General features: G+C 45.3%; 1 protein-coding gene and 1 long non-coding RNA gene across 3 annotated transcripts in view; both read right to left on the bottom strand.

Annotated features, from left to right (window-relative positions):
* LOC129459832 (uncharacterized) overlaps window positions 1–2590 on the bottom strand; it is a 38351-nt gene extending 35761 nt beyond the window's left edge. For both annotated transcript variants that reach the window (XR_010115329.1, XR_008650075.2), the window contains exon 1: window positions 2408–2590. This is a non-coding gene — a long non-coding RNA (uncharacterized lncRNA). The remainder of the gene's footprint in view (window positions 1–2407) is intronic.
* Window positions 1–19054, bottom strand: part of LOC129459807 (zinc finger protein 208-like) — a 231224-nt gene that overhangs the window by 82938 nt on the left and 129232 nt on the right.

Here is a 19054-nt window from a genome sequence, read left to right as displayed (position 1 = left end):
AGGAAAAGCTAAATGTTAAGAAACGTACAGGGCAAGGAAAACTCATGGTGGAAGACGAAGTGGGCAGGTAAGAGCAGTGATTAAAGAAATTCCTGAACCTTTGTGTTTTTCAAGAGCATCTTATTGCAAAGAAACACCCTTCCTATTTTTGATATCATGAAGCCACAGACTGTCTAAATTACTATTTTTTTTGCCTTATAAATAATTAATACATTCCTCTTTAGCAGTCAGAACAAAATACCTGTTAATCAAACTTTGCTTAGGTTTCTTTATTTCCTCAGGCTCCCAAATTTTGACCCAACCACAACCCCTCTTTATGTTCCTCTTTTTTCTTTGAGACCGAGTCTCGCTCTGTCACCAGGCTAGAGTGCAGTGGTGCAATCTCGGCTCACTGCAACCTCCACCTCCCAGATTCAAGTTGTTCTGCCTCAGCTTCCCGAATAGCTGGGAATACAGCGTGCCACCAAGCCCGGCTAATTTTTTGTATTTTTATATTAAAAATACCGCACTCGGCCTATGTTCCTCTTAAAAACAGGCTGACTTGGCCGGGTGTAGCGGCTCATGCCTGTAATCCCAGCACTTTTGGGAGGCCAAGGAGGGTGGATCACCTGAGGTCAGGAGTTCTGGACCAACCTGGCCAACGTGGTGAAACCCCATCTCTACTAAAAATACAAAAAATTAGCTGGGCATGGTGGTGCGCCTGTAATCCCAGCTACCTGAGAGGCTGAGGTGGGAGAATTGTTCGAACCTGGGAGGCGGAGGCTGCAGTGAGCGGAGATCGCGCCAGTGCACGCCAGCCTAGGCAACAGGGCGAGACCCCATCTCACAAAAAAAACAAACAACAAAAAAACCAGGCTGACTTCTGGGTAAAATATTCCCTAATCTAGCACCTGCTTTCACCATGTTCTATCCCTCCCTCCCCTTCCCACTTTTTTTCTGACCTTGTTTTCTTCTTATGAAAGAAAGTCCTTTTCTCTCTAACCTTTAAAATTCTCCAGTATCTTATGGCTGGTACTTTCCCCTTGTTGCAATACTCCTTTAAAATTAAGTAACTTCATTAGCTGCGCATGACGACAGGTGCCTGTAATCCCAGCTACTCAGGAGGCTGAGGCAAGAGAATCGCTTGAACCCGGGAGGCGGAGGCTGCAGTGAGCCGAGATCGCACCACTGCACTCCAGCCTGGGCGACTGAGAGCAGCTCCGTCTCAAAAAAAATAAAAAAATAAAAAATAAAATAAAATTAACTTCTTGCTAGGCACAGTGGCTCACACCTGTAATTCCAGCACTTTGGAAGGCCGAGGTGGGTGGATCACCTCTTGTTCAGAGTTGGAGAGCAGCCTGGCCAAAATGGTGAAACCTCGCAAAAATTAGCTAGGCGTCGGGTCGCCTGCTTGTAGTCCCAGCTACTAGGGAGCCTGCAGGATCGCTTGAATCTGGGAGACAGAGGTTGCAGTGTGCCGAGATCGCGCCCCTGTACTACAGCCTGGGTAACAGAATGAGACTCTGGCACAAAAAAAAAAAAAAAAAAAAAAAAAAAATCTACTTACCTAAATCTAAATTTGTCATGTATCACAAAATCTAGAAACAACCTCAGAACAATAACTCTATTCCCAGAAAAAGCCTCCCAACCCCATTTTTGTGACAATCCCAACTGCATCTGCCTGTGGATGTATAGGTTTTCAGGGCTCTGTAGCTTCTCTAAGCATAAAGGCTCTGTCCATGGCTACTGTGAGCAGGCTGGGACATCTGCAGGAGAGGCTCCGCAGGCAGAACTAAACTATCCTTAGCTTGGACTCACTGAGTTCAGGCTTCTATTTCCCGGTCAGGCCGAGGCGGGCGGATCACTTGAGGCCAGGAGTTCCACACCAGCTTCCACCATGGCAAAACCACTTCTCTACTAGAAATACAAAACTAGCCAGGCGTGGTGGCGCAGGTATGTAATCCCAGCTTTTCGGAGGGCTGAGGCACGAGAATCGCTTGAGTCTGGGAGGCGAAGATTGCAGTGATCGCGCCACTGCACTCCAGCCTGGGCGACGGGGCAAGATTCTGTCTCAAACAAACAAAATGTTTAAGAAAAGAGACTTGGGAGCCCCACCTGCCGCAGCTCCTGCCACGCACACACCGAGTCAGGATTCTGCCCTGATGACCCGCCTGGCATCCCTGAACAATCTGGGAAATACTCGGGGCTGCGTGCCGAGCTGCCCAAGGAGCTCCAGACAGGGCGCCACAGGGACGGGGCTGAACGCGGGGGTCCTGGCTGGGGGCCCAGCCGCCATCTTGCGGCTAGAGGGGCCTGGGGTGGAACTGCGCCAGCAGGGACTCAGGTCGGAAACCCGGGAGCGGTGAGGAGCCCGCCGGTTTCACAGCCCGCTCTCCCCTCTCGGGATGCCCCAACCCCGCACACTCACCCTTTCCCAGCTTCCAGGATGTGCTGACATCTTAGCTGTGCGTCTCTCCGCACCTGCAGATCACAGGGCAACAGAGGCCGTCACAGAGTCACCAAGGGCTCCCGAGGTGGAGAACGCAGAAGAGCAGAGACGGATCCCAGGATCTGGTGGGAGCGAGACACAAAGGCCCAGCCAAACGCCGGAAACCACGCCCTCCTTTTCAACCGCGCGCTTGATTGGGCGGTTCCCGCGCCAGCGCCAATGATTGGATAAAGCACCAGCACTCTCCCCATACCACCCCCACCCCCACCCCCCGACCCCTGCTTAGCATTAGTGCTTTTTATGAACAGAAAAACAGGCTAAAGTAGGTAGGGTAAAATGCACAGGGAATTACAGCTAATTAAGAAGTGAGCTGAGACTTGAAATGCACTTGCTCTTTCCCTTACCTGGGTCTGCTTGTATAAAGCATCTTATTTGCTACTTAAGGGTAAGAAAATATCATTAGGATTTTTTTTTTTTTTTTTGAGACCGAGTTTCACTCTTATTGCCCAGGCTGGAGTGCAATGGTGCGATCTGGGCTCACTGCAACCTCCGCCTCCCGGGTTCAAATGATTCTCCTGCCTCAACTTCCCTAGTAGCTGGGATTACAGGCGTATGCCACCACGCCCGACTACTTTTGTATTTTTAGTAGAGACAGGGTTTCACCATGTTGCCCAGGCTGGTCTCGAACTCCTGACGCCACGCTGGTCTGAACTCCTGACCGCCCGCCAGAGCCTCCCAAAGTGCTGAGATTACAGGCGTGAGCCACCACGACCGGCCCATTTGGGCATTTTTTTTAACAACTTTTTAATCATTTTGATAATGCAGGAAAGACCTTCATCCCATCCCTGAGCCCCTTTCTCACCATGCTGTGCCACACTGTTGACCATATGGGTCAACATATGGTTGACCCATATGGGATGGGTCCATTTGGAATGGGGCAGGGGTGGGGGGCAGCAGAGGCTGAGAATGGTTAAGCAAGAATTATGTTACCCAAATTTATTCATCTTAGAAAGGCTCCTCTATCGTTCTGTGTGAAGTGGCTATTCCAGGGTAATCATGCCCTGACTGCACTGCATCTCAGTCTGACTTCTCTTTTTTAAAATCACTGGATTACTCTCACTAACGGGGTATTTCATTTTCCATTTGAAAATGGCCAACAGTCCTTTGTGGGTGTCCTGATTTGATTTGGTAGTTTAGACTCTGGAGGTAGAGGTTAGGAAATATTGGGCCACATCAGAATACCTTGTTCTCACTTAGAGGATATATAGGAATTTCTTAATATCTAACAGTTTTCTCAATAGCCATTATATTTAACAATGATAGCTTACAGGGCAGAAAGGGGACACAGATGACACAGCCTTAGAAATTTAATTTGGTCATAAGTTTTTTTGTTTTGCTTTGTTTTTGGAGACAAGGTCTCACTCTGGTGCCCAGGCCGGAGTGCAGTGGCACAACCATAGCTCATAATTTGGTTGTAATGGTTCTTTTAAAAATATTTTTGGCTGGGTTTGATGGCAAACACCTGTAATCCAAACACTTTGGAAAGCCATGGTGGAATGATTGCTTAAGCCCCAGAGCTCTAGACCAGTCTGGTCAGCATAGTGAGACTCAGTTTCTAGAATAATTTTAAAAATTGGCCTTGTGTGATGTTGCATGCCTACAGTCCCAGCTACTTGAGAGGCTGAGGTGGAAGGATCACTGGAGATTGAGGCTGCAGTGACCCATCATTTGGCCACTGCACTCCAGCCTGGGTGACAGAGTGAGACCTGTATGTATACACACACACAAACATATACATACATACACCCACACACACACACACACACACACATATATATCTCTCTCTCTCTCTCTATATATATATATATATATTTATATATGTATACTCAAAATAATATGTATGTTGAAAGAAATTCAAGCACAGAAGAAAAGTGAAAGACAGTGGTGGGGAATGTGATAAAAGGTGAGTGTGGCTCCTACAACTCAGTGATACTTGGTTTCCATCTTAAGGAACTGCCCTCCCACACTGAAACCACAACCCAGCACATGCCAATTCTCACACTATTTATACTTTGCCCAAAAGCAACAGAACGAGGTCAGCGTCATCATTTGTGCCATGGAAGTCTATTCCCCACTGAGACCTTCTAAAAATATTACTGTCTTAGGCCCTCTTCCTTCCAGTAAAACCTATACAAATACATACATACAAGCCTGAAAGTACTATAAGTAAAATATCAGGGGGTTTTTTTGGCAAGACGCGGTGGCTCATGCCTGTAATCTCAGCACTTCGGGAGGCCGAGGCAGGCGGATCACCTGAGGTCGGGAGTTCGAGACCAGCCTGGCCAACATGGAGAAACTCCTTCTCTACTAAAAATACAAAATTGGCTGGGCATGGTGGCGCATGCCTGTAATCCCAGCTACTCAGGAGGCTGAGGCAGGAGAATTGCTTGAGCTCAAGAGGCAGAGGTTGCAGTGAACTGAGATTGTGCCACTGCACTCCAGCCTGGGTAACAAGAGCAAAACTCTGTCTCAAAAAAAAAAAAAAAAAAAAAAATCAGGTTTTTAAAATACCATAAATAAATGAGTAAACACAAAAACAGCCATTTTGATTGAGGAGAGAGTGGGATGGAGGGGGTTAGGAGGCTGCTCGCATCACCTCTGGGCCCCATGTGGAGGTGGGGATGGAGTCTAGGAAGACCCTGGCTAGTCACTTTTTCTGACTGGGCTTTCCCCCAGCTCCACACTTTGTTAACCATTTCCTGGGAAGAGCTTAGGAACCTCTTGTGCCCTAGTGAGGAAAGGCCTCCCCTCACAGGGTATTGGCAAGGAGGCATTCTGAGACTCTGTGAGAAGCTAGCACAGTGCTTGACAAGTACCTGTGGGAACTGTCATCCTCTATAACTATCATGTGGCCTTGGAGTGTTCAGATGGCCTGGCCTGGGGCTTGGTGGAGATGTTTGAGGGTCAGCTGCTTTAGGCTCCCACTTTCTCCTCAATTAAAGTGGCTGTTTCTGTGTGTTTATTTTTGGTTTTTAAAATCTTGATATATAAATAGAAATTGCAGCTGGAGGTGCCGAGGCTCAGGGTCTAGAGCTGTGCCACTTGGACTTGCTTGCTGGCCTGTGGCCAGGTGAACTCTGGGTGTGAGATGGTTCCCACCCTGGATCTACAATCTCCACTACCTCTCCCCAGGCCCTGAGTAACCAACAAAAGGCAGTGCTAAAGAGCAGGTGAGTGATGGGCATCAACCCCATCCAGGAAGATTTGAATGCTATCTGGGCTGGGGCTGAGCCTGTCGTACCATGCCTGCTTCCTAATGCTGTTCATGTTTAGAAAAAAAAAATACCTGAGATGGCGCTGCTGGATATGAGTGCTGGAAAGGGGGAGGCACCTTTGTCCTAGGGAATTGGGAGCTGACCAGATCCCTCCTGACTGTCCCCCAGAACAAGTGGGGAGTGGTGTTGCCCTAAATGATGCCCCCCAAATATATATTTGCATTGGCTCAATGAATACACAATACAGAGGCCTAAATGAATACACGTGAATGGGTGTATGTGGCCATCAGCTTGCAGCTGGGTAACAGGTGCCTCTCATTCTCCCCAGCAAGTGTGGAAGGTGTCCATGCCCATGAGTATATAGATCTGGCCTTCTTAACTTGTACACAACTCCAGGTCTGTTCTGAGTGAATGACGTGCAGATGAGATTTCTCAGGTCATTGGTATATTTGACATTGTGGCTGCTGCTTTTGCTGCCACTACCCCCAGGCCCAACCTGGCTTAAAGTCCAGGCTTTAGGTCAAAAAGACGAAGGGCTTCCTGTGTTCTGGGTTGGAAAGTTGCAGATCTGTGGTAGGACTGGGGGTTGGGGTACACTTTAGTTTTGTGCAGGATGTGAGCTGCACTGGTTTTATTAATTTTGATTGTCCTGGCCTGGTTTTAGCTCCGGGTGGGGAGAAGGAATTAGCAGTGGTGTTTCCCCAGATATCCATGTGCCCAGCCCTGGCCTTCCTGCCCTCAGGCCCAGAAGTAAGCACCACCACAGACTCTGACTTGCCTCTCTACTCCCTGTACCCCAAATGGGAATACCTTGAAGGCTACAATCTGAATGTATTATTCTCCCCGTTTTAACCAGACCTGCCTAACACACAATGAGGGAGTCAGGGTAGGATGGGTGGGGGACCTGGGAAGAACCAGAGTGGAATCATAAATCCTTGGGAAAACTTAAAGGTACAGAAGTGGTGGTAACCACTCCATGAAGCCCAGCTCCCTACCTGATTCTTGCCACACAGCCTCTCCTACAGACACCAGCTCTGGGGGTGGTTGGGGATCCCTATAGGCCCAGGCTGCTCTCTGTCCCCACCTGCCTGTGCTCCTTCTCTGTTTTTGTTGTTGTTGTTTGTTTTGTTTTGTTTTTCAGATGGCAGTTTCATTCTTGTTGCCCAGGTTGGAGTGTAATGGCGCGATTTCAGCTCACTGCAACTTCTGCTTCCTGGGTTCAAATGATTCTCCTGCCTCAGCCTCCTGAGTAGCTGGGATTACAGGTGCACACCACCACACATGGCTAATTTTTGTATTTTTAGTAGAGGAGGGGTTTTGCCTTGTTGACCAGGCTCGTCTCAAACTCCTAACCTCAGGTGATCTGCCTGCTTCATCCTCCCAAAGTGCTGAGATTACAGCTGTGAGCCACCACACCCGGCCCCTGTGCTCCTTCTCTTTGCCGGCTGTCAGGGCCCTAACATGGAGGAGGAGGCAGGTCCTCAGCCTCAGGTATAGCTGAATGTCTTTTGGAGTGTTTGAAACCTGCTTTATGTCTTAGAAATTCTAAAAAGTAAAATGAATTCCAATAGTAATGTCTGTTAGTTTTCCTGAGCCAACTGGAAGAAAAGGATTTTTCACCTGAAATTTTTAAATGACACCCAAGGATAGCCACCAGTGTCTTGGCCATGGAAACCTCCTACATGCTTCCTTCCCCCAGTTTGATTTGCAGACTCATGATTGTATTTTTCTGAACATACTTTCCTCTGGTGAATATGGTTCACATCGTTAACACCACTTCATGAGAGGGGGGCATCATGTAGAGATAAGAATGGATTGCCTTTAGTTACCATTGTGCCTCTTTGTCACCCGAGAGGCCCATTTTTCCTGGCTGGTTCCATAAGTGTGTTAGTGTTGTCAGACACCTCTGGACAACACGAATGACAAGGGGCTGTTGTTTTATAAAGGAAACAAAGGCTTTAGATGTGAAATCCTTCTTTTCTTTTTCCCTTCTTTTAGGTGAAATATTTCCATTTTTTTTTAGGGGTAAACAGTGGTATCTTAGCAGGTTTAGTGTGCAAATTGGCATGTGCTAGGTTGTGGTTTCAGTGTGGATGGGCAGTTCCCAAGATGGAGAACCAGGTCTCACTGAATTGCAGGAGCCACACTTTCTCTTTTTCACATCCCCCACCATGTGCAAGAGTGTGTGTGTGTGTGTGTGTGTGTTTACACATACAGGTCTCACTCTGTCACCCAAGCTGGAGTGCAGTGGCTGAATGCTGGGTTACTGCAGCTTCAAACTTTTAGTCTTAAGTAATCCTCCCACCTCAGCCTCCTCGGTAGCTGGGACAACAGGCATGCACCAGCCTGCCTGGATCTTTTATTATTATTTTTTTTTTGGTATTTTTTTGAAGTAGAGACAGAGCCTTGCCATGTTGGGTAGGCTGGTCTTGAACTCCTGAGCTCAAGCAATCTGCCCGCATTGGCTTCCCAATATACTGAATTACAAACATGAGCCACTGTGTCCAGCCTAGTTTTATTATCTCGTTACAGAAGTGTATTTCTTCATAATTCACTGAGCTTTACTTGAATGAAGAATTTGTGCATGTATTTCTCTATGCATATTACATATCAATAAAACATTACATAGTACATATTTGCACAAAATGCTAACTCACTATCTCAAAATAACAGCAGTATATTTTTTGCTTGTTTCATGGTGAGACACACTCACTCAGAACATGATCATACTTCTCTGCTATCATGACACCCTTACTTCACAGTTTTTTATGGCTCTACAAACAATAGAAATAAAGAAAGGGGTCTCTTATGTGCACTTACGGGGTATACTCAAATATAGAGAATTTTGCATCCAAGATTATGTATGAAAAAATTTACACCTTGATAGATAAAAGATGAAGGGCCAGTGTGGGTGAGAAATTTTTAGGGGATATTTGTTCCCTCACAATATCAGAAACAGAATATTGGTCCACTGCTCTTAACTTACTTCGTAAGTTAAAGACAACTTTTTCACAATAAGTTAAGCAGCATTGCCAGGATGCCCTTACTCTTCTGAATGGCCATCATTTGTTAGGTCTTTCTTTCCACGGTATAGAGTAAATGAGGCAATGGTTAGAAATGTATCCCCCCAACAGGGCTCTATAGGGGATTATACTGTAAAGGCTATGGTTACACAATAGATTTTAAATTTACTTACTAAAGTTGTGTTAAATAATATTATTTCTTTTAATTACTTACTGGATGAACAAAGAAGTACCTGTGAACTTGCTAACACTGATAGTTGCACCTGCAGAAATACATTGGGTAGGCTCCCTGAGCCTACTCTGCATCCACAGAGATGCAGTTGCAGATGATTAATGAACAGTGTGCTTGGTTGAAATGAGTAGACCACTTATCTAGCTAACTATTTGACCTATTTAATTTTAGTTGGTTTTTCATGGGGACCCTGGCTAAAAAGCATGCTTCAAACTCTTGGTATCATCTTCCTGACAGTTAAAATAGTTGTATCTCCCTACTTCACTGTATTCTCTCAAAGGTTATAAATGTTTGCATGCAGTCATTTCTAGAATGTCAAATGGTCTCTTTTAAACCAGAATGACAGAAACTCAAAGATGTATGTGACTATGAAGACACCATAACCTACGAATGACATGATAAGGACAAAAACCCAAAATAGGCCAGGCGCGGTGGCTCATGCCTGTAACCTCAGAACTTTGGGAAACTGAGGTGGGTGGATCATGAGGTCAGGAGTTTGAGACAAGCCTGGCCAACATAGTGAAACCCCATCTCTACTAAAAATACAAAAATTGGCCTGGCGCGGTGGCTCAGGCCTGTAATCCCAACACTTTGGGAGGTCAAGGTGGGCGGGTCATGAGGTCAGGAGATGGAGACCATCCTGGCTAACACTGTGAAAACCTGTCTGTACTAAAAATACAAGAAATTAGCCACTCATGGTGGCACGGGCCTGTAGTCCCAGCTACTCGGAAGGCTGAGGCAGGAGAATCACTTGAACCCAGGAGGCGGAGGTAGCAGTGAGCTCAGATAGTGCCACTGCACTTCAGCCTGGACGACAAAGTAAGATTCCATCTTAAAAAAAAATAAAAAATAAAAAATAAATGGAAACAGAGTGGCACTAAGGCCCTGAGTTTTGGTCACACCATGACCTATGTAAGAACTTAAACAAATGGGGTGATTTTTTTTTCTTTCTTTCTTTTTTTTGAGATGGAGTCTCGCTGCATTGCCCAGACTGGAGTGCAGTGGCATGATCTGGGCTCACTGTAACCTCCGCCTCCCAGGTTCAAGAGATTCTTCTGCCTCAGCCTCCCAAGTAGCTGGGACTACAGGTGCGTGCCACCACGCCTGGCTAATTTTCGTATTTTTACTAGAGATGGGGTTTCACCATATTGGCCAGGCTGGTCTTTATCTCCTGACCTTTTGATCCGCCAGCCTCAGCTTCCCAAAGTGCTGTGATTACAGACCTGAGCCACTGTGCCCGGCCTGGGGTGAATTTTTTAAACAAAATTATGTATGGCCATCATCTGGACTGAGCATGTGCACTCATCTCAAACAGACCAAAACAAAACAAAATGAGTCACTCACGCTAAAAGCGAGCTTATCAAACCTAAAATTTAAGAAAATAGGTAGATCTTAAAACAGACCAGTTTTTCTTTGGGAGGCCGAGGCGAGTGGATCACCTGAGGTCAGGAGTCCAAGACCAGTCTGACCAACATGGAGAAATCCCTGTCTCTACTAAAAATACAGAATTAAGGCCGGGCACGGTGGCTCAGGCCTATAATCCCAGCACTTTGGGAGGCTGAGGTGGGTGGATCACCTGAGGTGGGGAGTTTGAGACCAGCCTGACCAACTTGGAGAAACTCCATCTCTACTGAAAATACAAAATTAGCTGGGTGTGGTGGCAAACGCCTGTAATCCCAGCTACTCGGGAAGCTGAGGCAGGAGAATCACTTGAACCTGGGAGGCAGAGGTTGCAGTGGGCCGAGATCATTCCATTGCACTCCAATCTGGGCAACGAGAGTGAAACTTTGTCTCAAAAAAAAAAAAAAGAAAGAAAAGAGAAAAAGCAAAATACATAATTAGTTGGGCATGATGACACATGCCTCTAATCCCAGCTACTCCTGAGGCTGAGGCAGGATAATTGCTTTAACCTGGGAGGCAGAGGGTGCAGTGAGAGGAGATCACACCACTAAACTCCAGCCTGGGCAACAAGAATGAGGAACTCCATCTCAAAAAAAAAACAAAAAAATACAAACCAGTTTTTGTTTTCTTCTGTAAATAGCAGATTTCAACACAAAGAGATCCCCTGTAGTCTAATCCTTTAAAAATAATAATAATAAAATAATAACCTGAAGTTCTTGTTTCCACTTTACAAAACCCACAGTTCTGGTATTTCACAGTGAGATTTGAGACTAAATAAGTTCATTTCTGATGGTGACACAGTGATATCAAGGTCTAAATTTTGGTCTATCTCAGCCGGGTGTGGTGGCTCATGCCTGTAATCCCACTACATTGGGAGGCCAAAGGAAGCAGATCACTTGAGGTCAGGAGTTTGAGACCAGCCTGGGCAACACAGTGAAACCCCATCTCTACTAAAAATACAAAAATTAGCTAGGCACACCCGTATGGTCCCAGCTACTTGGGTGGCTGAGGCAAGAGAATTGCTTGAACCTGTGAGGTGGAGGTTGCAGTGAGCTGAGATAGTGCCACTGCACCCCAGCCTGGTGACAGAGCAAAACTCTGTCTCAGAAAAAAAAAAAAGTTTTGGTCTATGACCATAGGGAGAAATTGTTAAATTAATTATAACCTAAAGCTGCCCCCTTTCCTGTTTAATTTTAGTCAATAGTTTTTGTTTATTTATTTTACACAATAAATTGAAACCTAACTGGATATGTAAATAGACTGTACCCATTCTTGTACCAACCACTGTGGTTTGGTCAATAAAAGGATGTCAACTGTTCAAACCATGTTCAAATAAGGCAAACCTCAAGTTGTAATGAATCTGGCTGTTTCTGTACCTCACTTCCATTTTCTGTATGTCACTTTGCTTTGTCTGTCCATAAGTCTTTGTCCACCACGTGGCTATGCTGAAATCTCTCTGAGCCTACTCTGGATTCACAGGCTACTCTATTTGCAAGTCACTCTTTGTTCAATTAAACTCTGTTGAATTTAATTTCTCTAAAGTTTTTTTTTATTTAAAAATTTTTCCAGGCCGGGCATAGTGGCTCATGCCTGTAATCCCAGCACTATGTGAGGACGAGGCAGGTGGATGATGAGGTCAGGAGTTCAAGACCAGCCTGGCCAATATGGTGAAACCCTAAAAATACAAAAATTAGCATGACGTGGTGGTGTGCACCTGTAATCCCAGCTATTCTGGAGGCTGAGGCAGAAGAATCACTTGAACCCAGGAAGTGGAGGTTGCAGTGGGCCAAGATTGCACCACTGCACTTCAGCCTGGGCTACAGAGTGAGACTCTATTTAGAAAAAAAAAGTCCGCAAATTTTTTCTATCATTAAAATGAATAATGTGTTTTTGGGCTTTAATTTTCTAAACTCATCCCTCAGCTATTTTCCCAAATTATTTTGTCCTTTCAAAATGTTTCTGCATTTTTTTTTTTTTTTTGAGGCAGAGTCTCACTCTGTCTCCCAGGCTGGAGTACAGTGGTGTGATCTCGGCTCACTGCAACCTCTGCCTCCTGGGTTCAAGCCTCCATCTCCCGGGATCAAGCAATTCTCCTGCCTCAGCCTCCCAAGTAGCTGAGACTACAGGCATGCACCACCACGCCCAGCTAATTTTTCCTATTTTAGTAGGGACAGGGTTTCCCTGTGTTGCCCAAGGTTGTCTCGAACTCCTGAGCTCTGACAATCTGCCCGCCTTGGCCTCCCAAAGTGCTAGGATTACAGGCATGAGCCACTGTGCCCAGTCAATTTTTTTTTTTTTTTTTAATGACACAGAGTCTTGCTCTGTCACTCAGGCTAGAGTGCAGTGGTGTGATATCAGGTCACTGCAACCTCTGTCTTCCAGGTTCAAGCGATTCTCCTGCCTCAGCCTCCTGAGTAGCTGGGACTACAGGCATGTGCCACCATGCCCAGCTAATTTTTCTATTTTTAGTAGAGATGACATTTCACCATGTTGGCCTGGATGGTCTCGATCTCTTGACCTCATGATTCACCCACCTCGGCCTCCCAAAGTGCTGGGATTACAGGCATGAGCCACCGCACCCGGCTGTTTTTTTTTGGTATTGTTGTTGTTTTGTTTTGTTTTTAAATCCAGAGTCTCGCTCTGTCGTCCAGGCTGGAGTGCAGTGGCGTGAACTCAGCTTACTGCAACCTCTGCCTCCCGGGTTCAGGCAATTCTCCTGCCTCAGCCTCTCCAGTAGCTGGGATTACAGGCATGGGCCACCATGCCTGGCTAATTTTGCTGTTATTTTTAGTAGAGACAGGGTTTCACTATATTGGCCAGGCTGGTCTGGGTCTTCTGACCTTGTGATCTGCCCACCTCAGCCTCCCAAAGTGCTGGGATTACAGGCATGAACCCCTGCGCCTGGCTGAACAAGTTTCTTGAGGTGAAATAGTTGTATAAACCACATAGGCAAAAGGCAGAATGATAATGATTTCAAAAATTGTAGCAATTTTTTTCTGAGACATAGTTTCACTCTTGTTGCCCAGGCTGGAGTGCAGAGGCAGGATCTTGGCTCGCTGCAACCTCTACCTTCTGGGTTCAAGTGATTCTCCTGCCTCAGCCTCCTGAGTAGCTGGGATTACAGGCAGCCACCACCACACCCAGCCAATTTTTGCATTTTTAGCAGAGACAGGGTTTTACCATGTTGGTCAGGCTGATCTCGAACTCCTAACCTCTAGTAATCCACCCACCTCGGCCTCCCAAAGAGCCAGGATTGCAGGCGTGAGCCACCATGCCTGGCTGCAATTTTTTTTTTTTTTTTTTTTTTTTTTTTTTTTGAGATGGAGTTTTGCTCTTTTTGCCCAGGCTGGAGTGCAATGGTGCAATCTTGGCTCACTGCAACTTCTGCCTCCAAGGTTCAAGCGATTCTCCTGCCTGAGCTTCCTGAGTAGCTGGGATTAGGCATGCACCACCATGCCTGGCTAATTTTGTATTTTTAGTAGAGACAGGAGTTCTCTATGACGGTTAGGCTGGTCTCGAACTCCTGACCTCAGGTAATCTGCCCCCCTGCCCTAGTCTCCCAAAATACTGGGATTACAGGCCTGAGCCACCACACCTGGCCCTTATTATCTCTTTTATATTCATTTCCCAATGCTTTTACAGCTCTTCCCATTGAAGTACAGAATCTGGTTTCCAAACCATATATCTGGCTGGCCTTATTTGCTCAGGGCAATGGAAATCTGTGAATATGACAGTGAGCTAGTTTGGGGCTTAGGCTCAAAAGGTTTCGAATGCTCCTGTTTTTCTTTCAGAATGTGCCATCTCCATGAGTAAAGCCCATGTAAGCCAGATAGAAGACAAGATAACATGAGGAGGAGAAGCAAGTTGCTCCCGTTGATAGCCCCAGAAGCAGATGCTCACCTTCAGAAGCACAGCTGCCTAGTCAACAAGCAGCTGATGATACATGTCTGAAGGAGCTCAGCTGAGACCAAAAGAATGGTCCCACTGAGCCCAGCCTAAATGGTTGACCATCTCAATTATGAGCTAAAAAGTTTTGGATGGTTTGTTACACTGTGGTAGCTAACTAATACACACAGTCAGTGCAGATAGGATGCCAGGATTCAATGACAGATTGGTTATTAGTTACCTTCTAACAGTGGGCACCCTAAAAGTATTGAGTTTTTCCCCTAATTTAAATTTGGATGTCTTGTGAAATAACGTTGAGTAATGAAAAAATACATGCAGACATGTATGCATGTAATTGGTCCTTATACTCACATAGTCACCCACACCATAGGAGAAAACAGATACCTGCAGCCTGACAATTAGGGCAAAGGCCAAATAGCAAAATAAGTTTGACTTAACCTATTTTCTACATATCTAAACATTGGAAATCAAGACTGTGGACATATCTGAAAACAGAGTTTTCTTCTCCTTTGGCTGAGAATTTTTTGTTCCCTGGAAGAAAGGTGGACAACAGGTGGCCAGCAGTGGTCCGCCTGTGGTTATTTTATTCTTCCTACCTTCTGCTTTTTCTATAGCCATTATCTGTTTCACCTTTTTAACTGAAGGAGTTGTTGGTAGGTAGAGACCTCCCCTGTGGCAGAAAAGGGATGTTCAAGCCCTTCACCTCCACTGGCATTGAAGTTGTACTTCAATGTGGAAGCTATTGGCCATGTGTGGCTACTGGGTGCCTAGAATGTTCCTGCTTGGAACTGCAATGTGCTAAAAAGGTAAAATACAGAGTTGGTTTCAAAAATTTAGTTCCAAGTATATATACTTTATTAATAAATATTGCTCACATATTAAAATAATAATATTTTGGGAGCCGGGTGTGGTGGCTCACACCTGTAATCCTAGCACTTCAGGAGGCAAAGGTGATCAGGGTGGATCACTTGAGGTCAGGGGTTCCAAACCAGCCTGGCCAACATGGTGAAACACCATCTCTAGTAAAAATACAAAAAAACTAGCAGGGCGTGGAGGCAGGCACCTGTAATCCCAGCTACTTGGGAGGCTGAGGCAGGAGAATCACTCTAACCCAGAAGGTGAAGGTTGCAGCAAAGCAAGATCCTGCCACTGCACTCCAGCCTACATGACAGAACAAGGTTCCGACTCAGAAAAAAATAAAATAACAATTATTGGCGTCGGCCAGGCGAGGTGGCTTATGCCTGTAATCCCAGCACTTTGGGAGGCCAAGGCAGGCAGGTCACTTGAGACCAGGGGTTTGAGACCACTCTGGCCAACATGGTAAAAGCCCGTCTCTACCAAAAATAAAATAATTAGCCAGATGTGGTTGTGGGTGCCTGTAATCCCAGCTACTCTGGAGGCTAAGGCAGGAGAATGGCTTGAACCTGGGAGGCGAAGGTTTCAGTGAGCAAAGATCACACTACTGCACTCCAGCCTGAGGGACAGAGCAAAACTCCATTTCGAGGAGAAAAAAGAAAAATTTATGGGAGTCACTGCAAAAATATTAAATAATTAAATGAAAGTGTTTTTCAAATATTGTAGTTTGTGATCAATGGGAGGAGCGTGAAGGAAAGATTATTTTTTTTTTCCTGACCTCAAGTGATCCACCCACCTTGGCCTACCGAAGTGCTGGGATTACAAGCATGAGCCACCGCACCCAGCCAGAAAGACTTTTTTTAAGGTGCACGATGCAAAAACTTAAATTCAATAATACGTTAGTTACAGGTACATAGTTTCTTACTTTTTACCTTGAGTGTAAAAATTTCCTGGTTATGTAGTCAGAGCTTAATTGACAGTTTATAGTTGGTTAAGCCTAAATTTTGTTTCCCTTGAGGTAGTGATTTACCAAAAAAAAGCATTTCAGTTACATTTTTTAAAAGTAGGAATTCAAGGATTAGAGCTACCTCATGGAAATTGCCTGCCACTTAAATATTTTCAGACTCCACAGAGGACTGACATTTTCCTGCATTTTTCACGGGTGCCCCAAGCAGCTTTTCAAGTCTACCCCTTTCTCCCCATTCCTCCAGCCTAACTCTGGCTTGTAATAATATACTCAATTAACAGCTTCTTTTGAAAATTCCAAATGTCAACTTCCTCTCTCTAATTTACATTATTAACTATTTGCCCTTTAGTGTACATTTTCGATACCATATTTTAATTAATCATTTTTTGACAAAGCATTGGATAGCACATTTAAAGAGATTTGTTTCTGTTTGCAAATATCTCCTGCGAGAAGAAACCAAAGCATAATCCCCTGATACTGTATTGTAAAAAAAAAAGAAAAGGTCCCGGAGCCAAGATGGCCAAACAGGAACAGCTCCAGTCTACAGCTCCCAGCATGAACGATACAGAAGACAGGTGATTTCTGCATTTCCAACTGAGGTACCAGGTTCATCTCATTGGGGAGTGCCGGACAGTGGGTGCAGGACTGGATGCAGTGCACAGTGCACGAGCCAAAGCAGGGCAAGGCATCGTCTCACCTGGGAAGCACAAGGAGTAAGGGAATTGATTTTCCTAGTCAAAGAAAGGGGTGACAGATGGCACCTGGAAAATTGGGTCACTCCCACCCTAACACTGTGCTTTTCCAATAGGCTTAACAAATGGCACACCAGGATATTATATCCCACACATGGCTCAGAGGGTCCTACACGCATGGAGTCTCGCTCATTGTTAGCACAGCAGTCTGAGATCAAACTGCAAGGCGGCAGCAAGGCTGGAGTGAGGAGCCTGCCATTGCAGAGGCTTGAGTAGGTAAACAAAGCAGCTGGGAAGCTTGAACTAGGTGGAGCCCACCACAGCTCAAGGAGGCCTGACTGCCTCTGTAGGCTCCACCTCTGGGGGCAGGGCACAGACAAACAAAAGACAGCAGTAACCTCTGCAGACTTAAATGTCCCTGCCAGACAGCTTTGAAGAGAGTAGTGGTTCTCCCAGCACACAGCTTGAGATCTGAGAAGAGGCAGACTGCCTCCTCAAGTGGGTCCCTGACCCCCGAGTGGCCTAACTGGGAGGTACCCCCAAGTAGGGGCGGACTGACACCACACACGGCCAGGCACTCCTCTGAGACAAAACTTCCAGAGGATTGATCAGGCAGCAGTTCACCAATATCCACTATTCTGCAGCCACTGCTGCTGATACCAGGCAAACAGGGTCTGGAGTGCACCTCCAGCAAACTCCAATGGACTTGCAGCTGAGGGTCCTGACTGTTAGAAAGAAAACTAACAAACAGAAAGGACATCCACACCAAAAACCCATCCGTACGTCACCATCATCAAAGACCAAAGGTAGATAAAACCACAAAGATGGAGAAAAAACAGAGCAGAAAAACTGGAAACTCTAAAAATCAGAGTGCCTCTCCTCCTCCAAAGGAACATAGCTTCTCACCAGCAACAGAACAAAGCTGGATGGAGAATGACTTTGACAAGTTGAGAGAAGAAGGCCCCAGATGATCAAACTACTCTGAGCTAAAGGAGGAAGTCTGAATGAATGGCAAAGAGGTTAAAAACCTTGAAAAAAAATTAGACAAATGGCTAACCAGAATAACCAATGCAGAGAAGTCCTTAAAGGACCTGAGGGAGCTGAAAACCAAGGCACAAGAACTACATGATGAATGCAGAAGCCTCAGTAGCCAATGCAATCAACTGGAAGAAAGGGTGTCAGTGATGGAAGATGAAATGAAGCGAGAAGAGAAGTTTAGAGAAAAAAGAATAAAAAGAAATGAACAAAGCCTCCAAGAAATATGGGACTATGTGAAAAGACCAAATCTACGTTTGATTGGTGTACCTGAAAGTGATGGGGAGAATGGAACCAAGTTGGAAAACACTCTGCAGGATATTATCCAAGAGAACTTCCACAATCTAGCAAGGCAGGCCAACATTCAAATTCAGGAAATACAGAGAATGCCACAAAGATACTCCTCGAGAAGAGCAACTCCAAGACACATAATTGTCAGATTCACCAAAGTTTAAATGAAGGAAAAAATGTTAAGGGCAGCAGAGAGAAAGGTCGGGTTACCCACAAAGGGAAGCCCATCAGAATAACAGCTGATCTCTCAGCAGAAACTCTACAAGCCAGAAGAGAGTGGGGACCAATATTCAACATTCTTAAAGAAAAGAATTTCCAACCCAGAATTTCATATCCAGCCAAACTAAGCTTCATAAGTGAAGGAGAAATAAAATCGTTCACAGACGAGCAAATGCTGAGAGATTTTGTCACCACCAGGCCTGCCCTAAAAGAGCTCCTGAAGGAAGCACTAAACATGGAAAGGAACAACCAGTACCAGTCCCTGCAAAAACATGCCAAATTGTAAAGGCCATCCAGGCTAGGAAGAAACTGCATCAAATAACGAACAAAATAACCAGCTAACATCATAATGACGGGATCAAATTCACACATAACAATATTAACCTTAAACGTAAATGGGCTAAATGCTCCAATTAAAAGGCACAGACTGGCAAATTGGATAAAGAGTCAAGACCCATCAGTGTGCTGTATTCAGGAAACTCATCTCATGTGCAGAGACACACATAGGCTGAAAATAAAGGGATGGAGGAAGATCTACCAAGCAAATGGAAAACAAACAAAAGCAGGGGTTGCAATCCTAGTGTCTGATAAAATAGACTTTAAACCAACAAAGATCAAAAGAGACAAAGAAGGCCATTACATAATGGCAAAGGGATCAATTCAACAAGAAGAGATAACTATCCTAAATATATATGCACCCAATACAGGAGCACCCAGATTCATAAAGCAA

The sequence above is a fragment of the Symphalangus syndactylus genome, chromosome 13 (assembly GCF_028878055.3).
Source record: "Symphalangus syndactylus isolate Jambi chromosome 13, NHGRI_mSymSyn1-v2.1_pri, whole genome shotgun sequence".
NCBI lineage: Eukaryota > Metazoa > Chordata > Mammalia > Primates > Hylobatidae > Symphalangus > Symphalangus syndactylus.
This window is presented reverse-complemented; position numbering and strand designations above follow the sequence as displayed.